The sequence below is a fragment of the Peromyscus eremicus genome, chromosome 8a (genome assembly GCF_949786415.1).
Source record: "Peromyscus eremicus chromosome 8a, PerEre_H2_v1, whole genome shotgun sequence".
NCBI classification, from domain to species: Eukaryota; Metazoa; Chordata; class Mammalia; order Rodentia; family Cricetidae; genus Peromyscus; species Peromyscus eremicus.
In genome coordinates, this window is record NC_081423.1 from 22,982,952 (window position 1) to 23,002,995 (window position 20,044).

Genomic DNA, 20,044 nt, shown 5'->3' on the forward strand with positions numbered 1-20,044 from the left:
TGTCATTTTTTTTTTTTTTTTTTTTTTTTTTTTTTTTTTTTTTTTTTTTTTTTTTACTGATGAGTAGTGTACTCCATTGTTATACGTACCACATTTATTTGATCCATTCTTCGGTTGAGGGACATCTAGGTTGTTTCCAGGTTCTGGCTATTATGAGTAATGCTGCTATAAACATAGTTGCGCATGTGTCCTAGTTGTACGATTGAGTACTCCTTGAGTATATGCCCAAGAGTGGTATAGCTGGGTCTTGAGGAAGATTGATCTATTTTCTGAGACACCACCATACTGATTTCCAAAGTGGTTGTACATGTTTGCACTCCCATCAACAATGGAGGAGTGTTCCCCTTGCTCCAGATCCTCTCTAACATAAGCTGTTATCAGTGTTTTTGATCTTAGCTATTCTGACAAGTGTAAGATGGTATCTCAGAGTCATTTTGATTTGCATTTCCCTGATGACTAAGGATGATGAGCAATTCTTAAAATGCCTTTTGGCCATTTGAGATTCTGTTGAGAATTCTCTGTTTAGATCTGTTGCTGTGGATACCACTTTGTATGCTGTGAATGTGTTGCTCTGATTGGTTAATAAATAAAATGCTGATTGGCCAGTAGCCAGGCAGGAAGTATAGGTGGGAAAGCAGAGAGGAGAATTCTGTGAAGAGGAATGGGAGAGAGAAGTCGCGAGCCAGACACAGAGGAAGCAAGATGTAAAGGTACCGGTAAATCACAAGCCACATGGCAAGGTATAGATTTATAGAAATGGGTTAATTTAAGATGTAAGATCTAGCTAGCAAGATGCCTGAGCCATTAGGCCATACAGTTTTATTAATATAAGCCTCAGAGCAGCTGCGGTCCCAGGCAGGACTGGAGAAAACTCCAGCTACAATCTGTTGCCCAATTTTTAATTGGATTGTTTGGTATTTTGCTGTCTCGTTTCTTGAGTTTTTATATATTTTGGATATCAGCCCCCCTGTCAGATGTGGGGTTAGTGAAGATCTTTTCTCATTCTGTAGATGTAGTTTTCTCTTGTTTACTGTGTCCTTTGCCTTATAGAAACTTCCCAGTTTCAGGAGGTCACATTTATTAATTCTTGCTCTCAGTGTGGGTGCTACTGGTGTTATATTAAGGAAATGGTCTCCTGTGCCAATACATTCAGTGTAAGTATATTTATGTTGAGGCCTTTGATCCACTTGGACTTGAGTTTTGAGCATGGCAATATATATGGATCTATTTGCAATCTTCTACATGTTAACAGGATCTCACATTCTATACTATTATCTGACAACCTTTTTCTACAACAGGATGGAGAAGGCATTAGGCTTTGTGGTTCATGGGTCATTGTGGTTACCCATAGAACAACTCATATCCAACATGGGTACATTATACTATGACCTGCTGGTTCAGGTAAGAGCTACATTTCTGAAAGACCAGAAAAAAATCATAAAGTAAGTAAGAGCTTGCTTTCCATCCATGGTCTCCTGAAGTAAAAAACAGTGAGGCAGGCTATAGAGCAATTTGTATTTTAGGAGTCAAAATGGTACCCATAGCTTCTTTAGAGAAAAGATGAGTCATAAGTAGGCACAGTCAACAGGTCATAAAGGGTAAAAGATCATTTGAAATAGGCATAGATGGTTAAAGAGGATGGTAATTAACTAAGGAAGTGTTGGTTTGTTCAGAATAACTGTAATTATTAATAAAAAAGAATGGACATTAGGAGCTAGAGTGGCATTGACTGAAGGAGAAATTTAGGTCATTTTTAGCTCTAACAGGAACATGGCACAATCAGAGAAGCATGGCCAGACAGAACAGGTTTTTTTTTTTTTTTTTTTTTTTTTTTTTTAACCAAGCAGATATACTAACAGGTGAGTACTAGTTTCATTGAATGAGCTGATGGACACCAAGAAAGGTAATATTTTCTAGGTGTCGTTTTCAAAAGACAAATTTATTTCAGTAAAATTTGACAGTGTCTTGTTTTGATAGTTAAGTTTTTTAATTTATAGATCCATAGAATTCCATATTCCTCTCAGATGAATTCAATTGTAACATCTGAAAAGAAAAAATGTGTTCTAATTAAATCTACCAAGTTTCTTAGCTCCTTGTTTACAGGGCCAAGATAGAGCAATTTAAAAAGGGGGTAAAATAACTTGCACTGTGATATTGAGCAGAATCAAATTGCTGAGGAACTTCACTATCCCAGCAATCAAGCTGCAATGTGAAACAGAATATGAGGCTAAGATGCTAGAGAGCTGGATTGGCAGTTAAGAGGGTGTACTATTCTACCAGATACCAGAATTGAGATCCTAGCCCCCATGTAAGCTCCTAAGTACCTGAAACTCAAGCTCAGGGAATCTGAGGACCTCCTCAGACATTTGTACTCATAAGCACATACTCCTCATCTCCAGCACACAAAAACACACATATTTTTAAAAATATATCTAAGATAAAAGAATAAAAGGTATAGAATTTTTTAAATTATTGTTCATATGTATGGGCTACTATTCCAAAATAATCACCCCTAATTCCAAATGGTCTCTTTGACACAATATTACTGTAGTTATTCTCAAAGCAGATAGATGACATGAGATATAGTTGAGACCAAATTTAGATATCTGCCTATTTTACTAATACAATTGTGGAAGAAGTATTAAACTGCTAAACTCCAAGAAACTACAGCGTCTCTGTTACTACATTTGAAGTTACATTGCTAAAGACTAACTAACACACATCTTATATTTTCTGTGATTAACGGTAAAGATATATCTCACAGATTAAGAAAGAAAATAAAAATGTAGAAAAACAATTTTTTAATCATTCAAATACGTAAAACAACTTTTGAATGATAAAACAAAACAGGACAGAAATTCTAAGAACACATTAATTCTCTTGAAAATATCAGTTGTTTCTTAACAGTCACTTTGTACATGTGATGGACAGCTTGTGAGAACATTTACATGGCTCTCCTCCCAGCGGACTCCATGCTCTCTTCCTGAGAGAGGCTAAAATGCAAAATAGTATTTTGTTGTCATATTTAGCTTTAGGCAAATTGACCTAAGTCTTAGATAAAGATGGAGGGAAAAAAAAATCAAGCCATTGAACTTGAGGTAATATTTCACCTTTGAGGCCACAACAGCAATTAGCACTTCTATTATTATGCTAAAATAGCCTAAACAGACCACCTCCAAAAAACACAATCTGCAAATAGGACATTTCTGTGTAATCCCCTGTGTTTTACAGAGAAAGTAATTGAGATATAAGGGAGAGTAATATTACAGTGCCATAGTGTCTAATTTATTTTTTAACAGGTGCCTGGATGAACAATTATCTTTGAGAAACAAAAAATAAATAGTTCTTTCACAGAAACTTCCTCATAGTGCCATATGTTTAGACCTAGGGAGACATTTGAGGGAAGTTAATTCTTACTGACATTGAAATATTTTCAGTGATGATCAAAAAATATGTAACTGGAACTGGTATTGTATGAGACACACTAGCATACTGTTCCCAAATTACTCTGCTTTGGCCATGCAATTTCCATTCTACCACCTGCATTAAAATTTCTTCAAAAAGAATTGGTTTAAAAGATGGAAAATGGAACATAAAAATCCCTGAGGTCAGGCACTGCCTTCATTCACAGGACTAGAGCCCAACTCACTCATACACCCCTAACCTTGCCATAAGGAAAAAAAGTGTTCCTGAGTAAAAGAACAACAGGGCACTGCCTTGTAGAAGGCCATTTGTCTGCTCTTGCCATGCCTACTATATTGAAATACAGTCTTCATGATCGAGTTTGGCCATCGGAGTTCAATTCCCTGGGAACCACATGGTGACAGAGAGAACTGACTCCTGCATGTTTTCCTCAGACCTGTAAATATGTGTCATGGTGTAGTCTACACTCCCAAAATAAATGTGTAAAACAATTTTTAAAAAAGAAATACAGTCTTTCCTGTCTTGGGAAACTTCTTTGTACACATTCCCATGATGCACACACATAAAAGGTAGGGAGTAAGGGAAGCCAAAGATGAAGTCTAGCTGTTTTTGAAAATTCTTTCCTACAATTTAGAAAATCCCTGTTTCACTTCCTATGCTGCTTGAATTTATCATCAGAGATCTGTTTCACTTAAAATGTCCACTTTTCACCACTTAAATGAAGCCAGAAGAAAGTGTTTTGAATATTAGCAGTCACACATTTGTTTACATCATGGTATCAGACAATTAAGTTTTGATATTAATGACTATGTTTTAGATTTTGGAGACCATTTATCTACCCTCTTAGACTTAGTTATTAATTATATTTTATTAGTTTTAATGAACTTGGTATTGTAGCTTGGACATAATTCATCCCTCAAGACCTCATGTGCTGGAGGTGTGCTCTTTGATGTGGTGTGGAGGTCATGGTACCTGTAAGAGCTGGAGTCCAGTATAAAGTGTTCCAATCACTATGGATACAACACCTATAATGATTAAGTTACTCTTTCTCAAAACTCAAATTTCTCTTGAAAGTAAATCTCTACAAAATTTGAGCTTGCCCTCCAAATCTCCCATGTGGCTTCTTGTCTAGAGATGTGATCGTTCACTTTTGTCATCTCATATCATCTGCTGAGAAGTCCTCAAAAAGATCTGATTTGATGTTCTTGACCTTTGAAAACTGAGCTAAAAGAAAAAAAACCTATAAGACTTATTATATTTGTAGAATTTTGGTGTTAATAAAAGAAAATGGACTAAGCTGCACTATTTTTTTCAAGGAGAAATTCAAGAAGTTCAGTGCATGAATAATATATTAGACATTCTCATTCTATGACAAAATATCTGAGAGAACAAATTAAAAGAAGAAAGGTTGATTTGCTCAGAGCATCAGACATCATAGTTCATATTCCTGAATTTGACCTACTGATCTAGAGAACAGACTTTGTGGTAATGAGAGTCTGTGGCATAGGAAAGTGACCTCACAGTAAGCAGGAAGTAGAGAACAGAAAGTGACGCTGACAAGGTGTCATCTTCAAATGCTCTTGGACAGTAACCTTATGTTTTCCAGATAGAACCAGCCTCCTAAAGCTTGCATCCGTTTCCAAAATAATACCACCAGCTTGGGACCACACAATGAATATATAAGCCTGTGTTAAGATATTCTATATTCAAACCATAACAGACAATATGGATAGCATATATTTACAACTAAATCTAAATAGTTCACTTAATGCTTTTTTTTTGGGGGGGGGGGTTTCGAGACAATGTTTCTCTGTGTAGTTTTGGTTTTGGTGCCTGTCCTGGATCTCACTCTTTAGACCTGGCTGGCCTCAAACTGATAGAGATCTGCCTGGCTCTGCCTCGCGAGTGCTTGATTAAAGGTGTGCGCCACCACCGCCTGGCTCACTTAATACTTTTAAAAGAACTGTCAACATTTAACAATGTAGAAATATTCTCACTCCATTATCATTTCTGTGTATATTTTTGTAATATACTCCGAGAAACTGATGTTTGTAACACTGATTTTATAAATAATATTGATAATCAACTAATGGTAAGATTTTATGAACATTGAAAATAAAATATTTTTGTAACTTGGATGTCCTAAGAATTTCCTTGTATTTTAGTACTATGTTCTAATTTTATATATAAAAAAGACAGAGAGAGAAAATATTTTTTCAAAAGTAAAAAAATATTAGGCAGAAGGTAGACATGTTTTATAAACCTATATTCCTACAATTGTACATACTGAGGCCTGAGGAGTTTGATTTTGAGGCTACCTAAGTTTTAGTCCAATCTAGGACACACAGTGAAATACTCTGTAAAAAGAAAGAAAGAAAGAAAGAAAGAAAGAAAGAAAGAAAGAAAGAAAGAAAGAAAGAAAGAAAGAGACAGAGACACAGAGAGAGAGAGAGAGAAGGAGGGAGGGAGGGAGGGAAGGAGGGAAGGAGGGAGGGAGGAAGGAAGGCAGGAAGGAAGGAAGGAAGGGGGAGAGAGGGAGGCAGAGAGAGAGAGAAATAAAGTCAAAACAAAAAATACACAAGAAGAAAGTGCTCTAATGTTCATTTTATTGGGTTAGAGTAACAGAAGAAAAAATGCCCTCAAAAACATCCTCAAAATGACAAAAACATTTTACCATTTTGGAAACAGACAATTGTTTAACCATATGGAAGAGATAAGAAGATATATTTGATGCATGTGGGAGAAATTGGAAAGCTATATAAACCACTAAGACTTCTTAAAATGTGTTCTTGGGCTTATTTAAGAAATTCCTAGACAGTCATCTCAAATTAAAAGTAAAGATGTGTCTTGACAAGCACTTTGCTAGGCCGGGCGGTGGTGGTGCATGCCTTTAATCCCAGCACTCGGGAGGCAGAGCCAGGCGGATCTCTGTGAGTTTGAGGCCAGCCTGGACTACCAAGTGAGTCCCAGGAAAGGCGCAAAGCTACACAGAGAAACCCTGTCTCGAAAAACCAAAAAAAAAAAAAAAAAAAAAAAAAAAAAAAAAAAAAAAAAAAAGACAAGCACTTTGCTTTTATTTGTTCTATCCTCTCTGTTATTTTTCAGGTTTTCTTTAAAATCCTAAGTCAGTATATGAGGATTATAAGAATTTTGTACTTTCTATTTCAATAATCATTTAATTTGGCTTGTATGATAAATGCTTATTAGTCATAGTTCATCTTTTGTACAATTAACATTAAACATACATAAAGAAAACAATGATTCCTACAAAGCATGAAACACATTTTTGTTGTTGCTCCCTGTGATTCATTTAAAACACAAAGAAATCTTCCATTTCACTGACAAAAAATTAACATGAAATATATTAAGCAACATGTTTTGAATATGTAGTTTCATTAGTATTTTCTAGTGTTTGTCAAATAGTGATTAAGTAATAGGTCTATCATATTGCCACACTGGTTAAAAATGTCCTTGCTGAACTTCTAGTAAGTATATTCTTATCAGATTTTAATTTTGTGTATATATATATATATATATATATATATATATATATATATATATATATGTATGTATGTATATGGGCACACACAGAATTGCATACCTACATGGTAGATAGAGGGGTAACAGAGACAGGAAGAACTCTGGCTGTGACTGGAGACGTGGACCAGTAACAGATCAGGAAAGTTGGTGGGTGTAAAGAGTTCAACATCACTTTGAAGCTTCCAATTGTCTCACACCAGTTGAAACATCAACGAAGACTGGAAATGGAGAGGGAGCCTCAGTCATAGTCAATAACCCCTCTTGCTTAGGCAGACTTTCTCTCATGGTTGGTGGGTTCTCCCTAATTGACTTTTAAGGGTCACCTATTGTGCGTATCCACACCAACTGATTAGACCCCATGGAAGCTTGTAAAATCCCATAGGCTCAGTGTCTTGGCATTTGGTACCCTTTCATCTTCTCCCACTCTACCACTGGAAAATTTTGTTTAGATCAGGAATTCTCATCTAACTCAAATAGTCAGTGGTGAAAAAGTATGCAACATTTAACAGGACATTGCTGGATGTCATCCTCTATCACACTGTACCTCATCCTCTTGGGACAGTATCTCTCACCGAAACTGAAACTGGTCCTCTTGATGTGAGGTGGTGAACAGAAAGCCCCAGGGCTCCTTCTATCTTTGTCATATCAGCCTCATCCTCACAGTGAGCCACACAACATATTGTTGAGTAGTATTGTTTATGTAGTGACCTCTTGCAGACTGGGAATTATGTTTTCTGCTGCCACCAAGGACCTCAACATAAAACCAGATACACTGAGTCTGATAGAAAAGAAAGTGGCAGATAAGTGAATTCAATGACACAGGAAAAGACTCTCTGAACTAAATGCTGACAGCTCAAGTGTTAAGAACAAAAAATTAACAAATGGGACCCCGTAAACTAAAAAGCTATATTGCAAAGGACATCATCATCTGGGCAAAGTTGCAGACCACAAAAATGGAAAGATATTTGTAACAACTACAAATGTAATAGAGGGACAATATTTTCAAAAATGGACATCATGAAAATATATAAGCCAATTAAAATATGGGGTAATATCTAAGCAGACAATTTTCAGAACAGAAACTCATTTGGCTGAAATATACTTAAAGAAATGCAAACCAAAACTACTTTGAGCTTTCATCTTATACCCGTCAGAATTGCGGAGATCAAGAAAATAAATGATGGTTGCAAGTACGTAAAGTAAGAAGAACACTGATCTATCCTTGGTGGGAAAAAATGTGCAGCCATTATTGAAATCAGTATGGTAGTTCCTCAGGAAGCTAGGAATTAATCTGCTTTCATATCCAGGTATACCACTCTTGGGAATATACTCAAATGGTTCTTCATCCTACTACAGAAACTGTTGCTTGACCATATTAATTGCTGCTCTGTTCATAATAGCTAAAAATTAGAAACAACCAAATTTCCCTCAACAGATGAATGTATAAAGAAAATGTGGTACATTTATACAATGGAATATTAAGTGGCCATTAAAAAATGAAATCATAAAATTTGTCAGTAAATGGATGGAAGTAGAAAAAATAATCCTGAGTGAGTTAACCTACACTCACAGAAATATGATTGTATTCACCTATATGTAGATATTAGCTCCTAAGTTATTGATAAACAAGCTACGATTGATATAAGCACTGATGTTAGGTACAGAATAAAGGACTCATAGGGAGGGGAAATAGAATAGATAGTTATGGATAGAAGAGTGGAGAAGGACTGAAATGGGAGAATCAAATTGTGAGTGGGAGGGAAAAGTCAATTGAGTAAGGAAATAGAGGAAGGGACACCTAAAATCAACAGTTATTTGAGGCATAGCATGGAAACCTAATTTACTAGCAGTTTCTAAATGAAATCACCACACAATGAAGGAGACAGACCTGCAACTGTACATCTCTTGTCACCAAATGAAGCTTCTAGTTCTAGAAATGGTTTGTATCTCATCAAGTTGTTGGCCACAGGGGTTCTATGGGAATGTCCAAAAAGTTGAGGCTGTTGCCAACACTGATGTTGGCTCTCCACAAACTGACAGTAAAGCCCTTCACTGAAGACAACACTTGTACAACACATTGAACATAGAGAAGATCCAACTTGTGCCTACCTACACACTAATGTTCTTGGTATTGCAATATACTCTGCACACTACCAAGGTGAACGTTAATAGCAATCCAACAATCCAACTCCAAAACCTCTAATCTACAATGGTGACCCTCCTGCAATACATTCTGGTACAATCCTGGCACAGGGCTTCTGAGAGTAACTAATCAAGATCTAATTTGATTTAGAGCACACTCCATGAGATGGAACCCATACCCAGATCTGACTGAGGCTAGATAGACCAGAGACCTAGGGGAAAACTAAATACTGCTGTTCTGCTAATGGAACTAAGCAACAGAAGGACTTCTAATGACAGCCTGCTATAATCATACATCAATGCCTTGCTCAACCATCATGAGAGAAGCTTCCTCCTGTAGCAGATGGGAAGAGATACAGAAACCCATAGCTAGGCAATGTGAAGAGAGTCACAGACATTGGAATACTCAGCCCTAAAGTGGATGTTTCCATCATATCCTTCATTTCAGGCCTCAAGGAATATTGAAGAGGAGGAAGTAAAGTGTGAGAGCCAGAGGGGATGGAGAACACCAAGAAACAAGGCCTCCTAAATACTGCACAACAGACATATATGAACTCAGGGACCGTGGCGGTATGCAAATGGCCCACATAAGTCTATACCAGATGTGTTCCTAAAGCTGACAGAAGTAGACACATACCCCCATCCCTAACCCACAAGCTAACTCCAATTGATAATCCCTTGCAACTAATAATAAAAAAACTTTCTTCCAAGAGAGTGTTACTGGGGAAACAAATTACTCTTAAGTATAGACTCCATGCCCAGCAGTACGTTGCCAGAATAAACAGAACTGTATGCCAACTTTGGAGGGACTTTGTATCACAATGTTGTACCCGAAAATTTTATTTTACCATTACTGGTCCTTTGCATATATATACATATACATATGGCCTCCAGTTTTGTGTTTATTATTTATTTTTGGTGAAGGTGGGGATAGTCCTAAATGTGGGAACATATGGGTCCCTGAATCCATGTTTCTCCTGCTTTTTCTTAGTCTCTTTTTCTTCTTCTTTATTTTACTTATGTTTTGTTAGTCCATATTCTTTTATGTTATCTGACTTTATTATTATTTCCTAGCTGCCTTTTTCCCCTCTATAACAGAGATGGACAGTGTGTGGATCCAGATGGCAGGGTAGGTGGAAAGGGACTGAGAGAGGTTGCAGAAAAGAAAGAAAACAGTTATCAGAACACACTGTATAAAAAATGTATTTTCAATAAAATAACAGTTTGAAAAAGTGTCAACATATCATAAGGAGTTAGGTGAAGACTTACTATTCACAAGGTTATTTCATATTGGTCTTATTTTAAAAATAAAACAGTTGTATAATACCACAGAGGAAATAAATATGAGTATACAAAGTAATGGCAAGTCTGAGAGTGAAATTAGATGTACTTGGGAAGTTATTAGTGCACTAGAGAAACCTTCTTGCTGAGTAATTCCTGAATCATGAGGAAGATTATTTACCAGTTTGTCTCAGCGAGTCTATCATTAGCATATTTTAATTTCACTTACTTTAATTAAATGGGTCATTTTACTCTGTAAAACTTCACACACCCACAATATGGAATGAAGTTCAGAAAGCTTATCCCTAATCCTTAATAATCTAAAATTATACTGGTGTTGTAGCCAAATGAACCTTAATATTTTACATTGTAATTTGGTTATAAAAATGATTGGCAAAATAAATTGTTTATGAATTTGGTATAATAATTTATCAAATATAAACTGTTTTTTTTTTAGTTTTCCAAATTTCATTTCAAACCAATACCCTTCAATTAAAAACATCAAGGTATTAGAGGGCTACTTTGTTATTAAAAACTACTAAACATCTTTTGTTGATACAGAAAGTAAATTTTTAACTAAGTGCATTTGAGAACAAATTCCATAATATGTTTTGTAAAGCATTGTATCATCTTTAACATTTTGTTTTTCAATAACATATCTATGTTAGAATCTTAAAAGTAATGCCAAGCTGTGTATACCAAAACACTGTCTTAACAGTGGAAACACTGCAGGTTTCCTTATCACTTTGACACAATGGTATCTTACATAAGCATCCATTTCAAGCTTTTGTATAACTAAAATTATAATTCCAACATCCTGTAATCAACAAAAGTTGAATTTGCTGCACTAAAACAGCTCAAGGAGTGTGATTAGGAGATTAGGAAGATTGATAAATTCATGATAACTGATACCGACCAGCATTGCGATCTGCCTCCACTACTTGGCACTTGTTTTAATACACTCAGAAAGGTATAAAAAATAGTGTGCAGCTGACCCATTGTTCAGAAACAAAGTAAAAACAAAGAAATAACAGAAGACTATTTTTATTTAAAAAGGCAATTCTTAGTAATGCTTCCCTTGAAGGATTTTCAGTATTTACTTCAAACTTACCAGCTAAGTATATGAAGTCATAATTTTGTAGATAGGGGGTACATATGCTCTCACTAAAATACATCTTGGAGAATAAGTGGAATCTATAGTCTATTGTAATTATGATTGTAATAATTTTATTAACACCTAATTTACAAAAACAAACCATTCAAAATATATTAGAACAGAAGTAGAAAATAAGTGTAATTTAGATTGAAATCTTCATCTCCCAGTCACATGTTTTAACTCTCTACCTTAAGAAGAAAACATTTAATAATATTTTAAAGAGTTTTTAAGGTATATAAAAATTCTAATATTTAAATATAGAGGTGCACAAACTTATGTTACTGTTTTCTGACAATTTTCTTGTCATCACACAGAGGTGCCAATAAGGGTTATATTGAACTGTTCAGTTTAAAAGTGATGTGTTCAGAATTGATAACGCAACCTATAGATGTTACAAATACTTTGCCACTTAGCCTTCTTCTATTGTACTATTCTTGGATGCTTAGTTTGTTTGAGAGATCTATCTATCATCTATCTATCTATCTATCTATCTATCTATCTATCTATCTATCTATCTATATTTATATCTATATACCTATCTATATCTGTATATCTGTATCTATATATTCAAAATGGAAATCAATTTACTTGATTGACTTGATATTCAATTTGCTATGTATAAAACAAATATAAAAAGGTAATATTTTTTTTCAATTCAAATACAAATATTAAAACAATATAAGCATAATCTTCAGTGTCGGTTTATTCAACGCAGTAACAACACTAACAAAGACCCAGCTCCAACTCAATATCAACCAGAATGAATGATTCACTGAGTAAGGATTCTGTACTTTCTAGGAATGGCATTCATTATCTAAACGTGCTTATCCTCATTCAACATCTTTCAATCCTCCATACCAAGCAAATTGTAGCATTTGCCTCTATCGGCCTTTTACTCTCCAATTCTGAGATAAAGGAATCCAATCTCCAACTGGTCTTCTCTCATTATGACCATCCTCTTTTACATTTCACCTATTCATATTTGGATTCTTCCATTTAATTCTTCCATTTCCTACTCATATTCCTCACTATTGTCTTCACAATGATTAAAAAGAGATTACTCAAACTCTCCTTTGCATGTAAGCCCTTTTACCAATGGCATATATGTTTAAGGTTGTCCTCATAAAATATCTGATTTTAAGAAGTCATATTATATAACTCACACTAGCCAAATATGATTTCTATAAGTCTATAGATACAGGAAATTAAGTAAAACATTGACTTATTCAAAATGTTAGCATCTTATGATTGAGAGAGATAACAAGGGTACCTGTAAGAAAATCCTACACCTTATTATCTTTGAGAAGATTGTCTCAAAACAAATGAGATATTTCCCCAATACTTTACATTTTGAATGGTTCCTTTATCACAAGAAGCATGACACTGTATTTTGTATAGGTAGCTCTCAGATTATAGAAATAGAAAAATGGAAGTTTTCTTACCTTCCAGGAAATGATTACAGACTTTATGACAAGACTTCAGTATCTGCAACATAAAAAGAAAAACTGCCAATATTTACATCATGTCAAAACAAGTATTCTTCAAGGAAACAAAAACTGAAATATGACACTTTTCTCAGCAATCAGAGATCAATTTTTAGTAGAGAAATAGAAAGATGGTATCATAATTATTTTTTCAAAAAGGCATCTCATGTAAAGCAGGTTGGCCTCCAACTTGCTATATAGCTGAGAATATAGAAAACGTCAGACTTCTGATCCTCCTGCCTCTACCTCCTGAGTGACAGGATTATAAACATGTGCTATGAGGTCTTGTTTTATATAGTTCTAGGAACTGAACCCAGGTTCATGTGCATCCTAGGCAAACATTCTACCAACTGAGCTACATCTCCATTCCTTGGTTTACTGAATAAGAATAAATAAAATAATATGACATGATTACAACTCATAGTGCTATAATCAGAAAATAAGCAACACAAGAAAATCTCTAAAAAGAATTTGGATTACAATATACACTACTGTTAAAGCTTGTTTTCTACTGCCATTAAAAATACTATGGCCAAAACAACTTATTTTAGCTTTCAGGTTATAGCTCATAACTAAAGGATGTCATGGCATCCCTAGATTTTATGGTTATCCCTCTTATAGTTGGCATGCTGTGGAACTTTGTGGCCTTCACTGTCATGCCAGTTCATAGCCAATTTCTCTGTACATCCTTACATATCATGTCACTTCAGTTTCCACTGAGAAACTGCCTGTAATATCCTATACATTGCCTGGTAGACTCATACTCAGCTTACATGAAATTCCTGTTCAAGAACATATTAATAAGGCCATAACAATAGACATGTCTGGTGTCTAACACTTAGGAGACAGAGGTGGGCAGGTCTCTGTGAGTTCTAGGCTACCCTAGGAAAAAAAAGGTGATAATAGTTATGAAGTTGAAAATAATGAATGTGACCGAGTAAAAAGAGAAAATTTCTTCCCTGGATCAGTCGGATCAGTCCTACATAGGACTTTCAAATGCTTCCTAAGAAAACATTGCCTGCTCCCAATTCATATTTGAATTGTAGGTTGTTTTTGTACTGTTGAAACAGAAAATGTACTTTCTTTAGAGTATGAGATAAATATTTAAGTTTCAGATCCACTTGTATTGCTTGTGCAGCCCCAACCAATCATCTGTTTGATGTTCACAATACAAAATTTTGGATTATGAATGGAAAACTGATACGACAATCTAACTTTCAGAATTAGATTTAGTAATATATATATTAATTTAGTCCTCAATAAATATTTTACAAATGTTGATTCCTATTTCCCACTAATAAAAACCCAGTATATAATTATCACTTTCCAAAATCAATTGGTGTCTTTTCATAACTGTTTGAGGAAGACAATAGATGACCTGACATCCAGGAGCTGACATGAAACTGTTATCTTGGTTGGGTGTTGTGTTGAATATAAGGCAAATATGTTATCATAATAAATCAAGGACAATAATTATAACAAATACAAGCCCCTAACCCTGTCTGAACTAAGACAATAGTAGAATACTACTCAAACAATAAAACTGACCTAGCATTTTCCTGTAATCGTAAACGTCAGTGAATGCCAATCCTGTATTAATTCCAAGAGGAGCTTCACACACCTTCCTTCTACATAGGATGTGGTGCTGAAACCACAGAAACTTCAGAATATCTTAAACCCTTCCCCAAGTCACCCAATACATGTCTATGTCGTATGAGGAGACCAGATCCTCTCCCTTGGCTAGTCTTTCCTTTTGTAAGTAATCATCAGACCCACCTTTGCTTCAGATGTGTGTGGTGATATTTTTGTATTCTAACAAATAAAGCTTGCCTGGGGATCACAGTGCAGAGCTAACTATTAGTTAATCATAGAAGTCAGGGGATGGTGGCACACACCTTTAATCCCAGCACTTGGGATCTCATGCCTCTGATCCTAGTACTTGGGAGGCACATGCCTTTAATCCAAGACATGGGGAGGTGGAGACAGGAAGTGATACTGATGTGCGGAGACAGGAATATAAGGTAGGAAGAGACAGGAGCTCAACCCTTTCAGACTGAGGAGTTTGTGAGGCAAGAGGTGGCTGTGGCTTGCTCCTTTGCCTCTCTAATCTTTCAGCATTTACCCCAATTCTGGGTCTGGGTTTTATTATTAAGACCAATTAGGATTCGTGTTACAGATGTGGTCTTGCTGGGCTTCAGTATATCATACTCAGTCCCCTCCTGGAGTCTACTTTTCTACTCCTTGCAGAAGAGGTCTGTTACCACCATGCATTGACCATTTTGGCACCCTTATTGGAGTTCAGAGCCCCAAATTTTCTACTTTGAAACCATAGCTAAGACAGTTTAATACATATTAGCTGGAACTACTCCTCCTTCAAAAAAGTATTGTTTACCAGGCATCTAATTTTACACATCCATTTTGATGTTTAGTGAGTGAAAGAATGTCAGTAGCTGTTAATCTCCAGAGACAAGCTACATTCTTTGTAGTGCTGAACCTGTTTGAGCTGTGATCTATCTGGGTGTTTGGAGATAAGGTGATAAATGCATACCTCTAAGTGGAAAAGCAATTTTCTCTTATGCTTCAAAATTCTCTAATTCCTAGGTTTTGTTTTAAATGAAGAAAGGTTGGTCTGTGAGTAAAAATTCTGTTTTGATAGCTCAAATCTTTGTATAACCCCCATAGGAATTAACAGAAAACAGCTTCAGTCAGAACAATGTTTAGAAAATATAAGTTTGTACCTTGTCATTATATTTCACATTTCTGTTTAAAATTGCAATGAGGATATTTGCTTCCTAGCTCCCTTTTCGTTTAATTCAATAGATACTTTTCATTTGTGCTTTTTAAAAAGTATTTTTAAAATTGTATTCTACATAATGTGACACATAAATTGCACACTGTGGAAAGGATTGTCTGCCTCCTTGAATGAAACCATTTTAATCTCAAGAGTTTTATTATCTGTTAAAACCTATTTAAATATAGGCATTCAATTTTACGTTACTTGACATTTATGGGGAAGCTATTTTATAGCGGGAGGCTTCTGAATAGGCAAGATCACAACAAATATTCATGATTAAATGACACATGAGATTGAAAAATATGGGGAAAGGATGATCTAAATACTCTTGGCAGTTCACACATAGGGCAGAATTTGATACAAGCTTGGACTAGGGATTAGTTAATGAAGATTTGTGTCTCATAACTGCCACCTTGCAACTATGACCTATAACCCTGAATAAGAACTGCTTACTGCTCATTTTTCCATATTAGAGTATTAATTGAAGATTTCTTGATTTTTTATATCTAACTGAATTATTTATTATGAAAACAAGTACATAGGCAACTATTTACTGTGTGTAATTTTTCAGTCAGCAATTACATTTTCTATATTTTTCTCGAGTAGAAAATGATATTGATGTTGTTAGGTGAACTATCTATAAGCAGCATTAATCCTGCTTTCGAAATCAGTCAACATCATCCATATTTTTTTTGTTCTTGTTTTTTTTAATTTTATTTTATTTTACAATATAATTTAATTCTACATATCAACCACGGATACCCTTGTTCTCCCCCCTCCCGCCACCCTCCCCTTCCCCACAGCCCACCCCCTATTCTCATCTCCTCCAGGGCAAAGATTCCCCTGAGGATTGAGATCAACCTGGTAGACTCAGTCCAGGCAGATCCAGTACCCCCCCTCCCAGGCTAAGCCAAGCGTGGCTGCATAAGCCCCAGGTTTCAAACAGCCAGCTCATACACTGAGCACAGGACCCGGTCCCACTGCCTGGATGCCTCCCAAACAGATCAAGTCAATCAACAGTCTCACCCATTCAGAGGGCCTGATCCAGTTGGAGGCCCCTCAGCCATTGGTTCATAGTTTATGTGTTTCCATTCGTTTGGCTATTTGTCCCTGTGCTTTATCCAACCTTGGTCTCAACAATTCTTGCTCATATAAACCCTCCTCTTTCTCGCCAATTGGAGTCCCGGAGCTCCACCCGGGGTCCTGGCTATGGATCTCTGCATCCAGTTCCCTCAGTCATTGGATGGGGTTTCTAGCACAACAATTAGAGTGTTTGGCCATCTTATCACCAGAGTAGGTCAATTCAGGCTGTCTCTAGACCATTGCCAGCAGTCTATTGTGGGGGCATCTTTGTGGATTTCTGTAGGCATTCACTGAAACAGATAAACAATTCTTAGCCATAGTTTGAAAAATGAAACAAGATATTTTTTTTTCCCTTCAGTAACTGGGATAGATCAACTTTACTGTTATGAGGGGTTTTTGTTTTGTTTTGTTTTTTAAACTGACCTAGTGAATCTGATATGTAACAATTTAAACTGAGATTTTTATGAACAAGGAAAAAAATTCTGTGAAAAATTTTATATTGCATAGAAAAAATGTGCATGAAACTTCGATCCATCAAATGGCCATTGAAAAATGAGGTAATTACCTAAAATAATTTGCATGTAAAGAGCTAATGCAATATTACAAAGTGAAGTCCAGTTGTGAAGGCAAGGCATAATTTCCTGATTAATGTCTCATGCACGATATTCCTCCATGCCCTGTCAGAGCCTAAATAACAATATTGCCAATCAATCAAATGAAAAAAAATTCTCAGACAGGGAAAGTATTGAGCTCTACCAGACCATGATTTATAAACAGTGAGATTTGGGGTTATTTGGAGCTAAGCATGGTATATTGTGTTTTTAAGGCAATATATTGAGATTTTAATTGGTATAATTGTAGATTTCTGTGATTCAAGATCAATGTGTGAATGCCAAAAAAATAACATTTTTTTTTAGTTTCTAAAATGTCATCTACCAAGTTATTGAAGAAAGATCCATTTTGAAATATCAGTTTGAACCTAAACTCTGCCAAAAGTTAAGTTCTGAGCGATATTTACCCGGGGAAACTAAGAATGTCAGTGGAATAATATGGCCAGATTCCTTACAGAAAGACTAGGGAATGTTTCTCTCCTTGGTGTGAAGTGGAAGTGGACTTTTTAGAAGCAGAATTAATTTTCCCCTCATCTGGATGCAGGCTTGGAGAAACAGGAAAAGCAAACTATATTAATAATACAGACTGGAGGAAGGAGCACCTGACCAATCACTTTTAACAAACTCAAAATGGGACTCATATTCTATTCTGCTCTTGTGACAATAGAGAAAGTCTCTAAGACACTAAGACTCTCTGTGGGTCTTAAGACTCAGGGATTTTGATGTTAGTAGAAAGCCTGGCTGAGGAAAGGAGGTGGTTGACCTCAATCAAAATGCTTCTTGCTATTACCAGAAGAGGAAACATTATGAAAAGAAGACCCTGCACATATCCCTCTGAATTACTAAAACCCAAGGAATATCAACTGTCCTTTCATTACTTATCCAGAGGACAGTAATATCTGCTAAATAGGAAAGCCTGTTTTGAGTTCTGACAGCATGTTCTTTAGCCATTATTTCGGGTAATTTTTTTTCCTTAAGCAAGTTATTTTAACCTTGTTTTTCCATGACATCTTTTTTTAGATCAGAAAGCTGGAAATTATATAGTAAGATAATATGGTGAGTGGCTGTAGCTACTGAACAGCACCAATCCAGTTGTTTAGTCTTAGTAACATGAGACCAGTGATTAATACTTAGCTCTGTGACCACTACTTTGGAGTGCCAAACCATTAACACTAGGTTTATTTGTTTTGTGGTTAGATCAGCCATGTATTATTTTATCTTCATCTCTATAAGTGTAATGATAACAGCAGGCATTTGAAATTATTTGTTATGAGAAGCAATTGGATTAGTATGTTTATGAGTCCTTAAAATATAAGTTTCAGAAATTTGGATAAATTAATATTTTAAAAATACACAAAGTCACTCAATTTAAATTTAAAATGCAGCTCAGACACATTTCTATAGTTTAACATCTGTATGTGGCTCATGTTTCCTGTGCCAGGCATTACAATTTGAATATTCTTGTCAGAAGATTCTAATGCACAGCGTTGGGATCTAAAGGAAGATTCTAGGGAAAACATTCTTATTAGCTGCAAAATGGAATAGAAATGATGGGATGAAGAACTAGCAGTTATCAAAGGCTGGTTAACTGTATATCTGCATGTTGTCTCAGCTTTACTTAGGCACACTTTATGTTAATATATATTTTTCAAGAATTTAAAAGTATTTCATCTTTACATTATGAATTTTGGTCTTCAGGAATTTTCCAGTGAATGTCTAAAAGTTTTTGAAATTTCTTTTAGTTCTGTGAAGAATGTCATTTGGATCTTTATAGGTATTACATTGAATATATAAATTGATTAATTTGCATAATATGGGCATTTTTCTAATACTGATTCTACTAATCCATGAACATGGGACACCTTGTACAAATTTTCTTTCCTCAATTTTTCATCAATATTTTATAGTTTTGATTCTAGAGATTTTTTTCTATTCTTTGTTTAAATTTATTGCATTTTATTGTTTTATTATTAAATATTATTATTTTATTTATTAAATTTATTGTTTTGGTTTTTGTAAATACAGCAATTAGAATTCATTTCCTGGTTACTGTTTTGCATATTTATATATTCTTAGGTAGCAATGTTAGTTTTTTTTCTTTCTTTCTTTTCTTTCTTTTCTTTTCTTTCTTTCTTTTTCCTTCTTTCTTTCTTTCTTTCTTTCTTTCTTTCTTTCTTTCTTTCTTTCTTTCTTTCTTTCTGAGGTGTGATGGCTTGTATGCTTACATTTTGTTGGATTAATTCATTACTTATAATTGTTTTGTTGTTTTATATTGTAATGGATATTTTGGGCATTACTCTTTATGAGTTCTAGTCAACTGTGAATATTGGTGATTTGACTTATTTTCCAAATCAGACGCCATTTATTCCTTCTTCTTGTCTAACTGTTCTGATGAAACTCATAGCTCCATGTGAAGTAAATGTGATGCATGTGGACATTATTGCCTTGCTATAAATCTTGAAAATAAAACTTTCAAATCTACCAAACTCAATATAATTGTTGATGTAGAAGGTGGCTGTCTGAACCATGC

The 20,044-nt window shown here is 35.2% G+C and overlaps 1 long non-coding RNA gene across 2 annotated transcripts in view; it reads left to right on the forward strand.

Moving 5' to 3' along the window:
* Nucleotides 1-610: 610 nt before the first annotated feature.
* Nucleotides 611-20,044, forward strand: part of LOC131915950 (uncharacterized) — a 73,582-nt gene continuing 54,148 nt past the window's right edge. The window contains exon 1 of one of the 2 annotated variants that reach the window (XR_009380477.1): nt 611-710. This is a non-coding gene — a long non-coding RNA (uncharacterized LOC131915950). Of the gene's footprint in view, nt 741-20,044 lie in introns of both variants that reach the window. The other variant, XR_009380476.1, reaches the window with a different exon arrangement.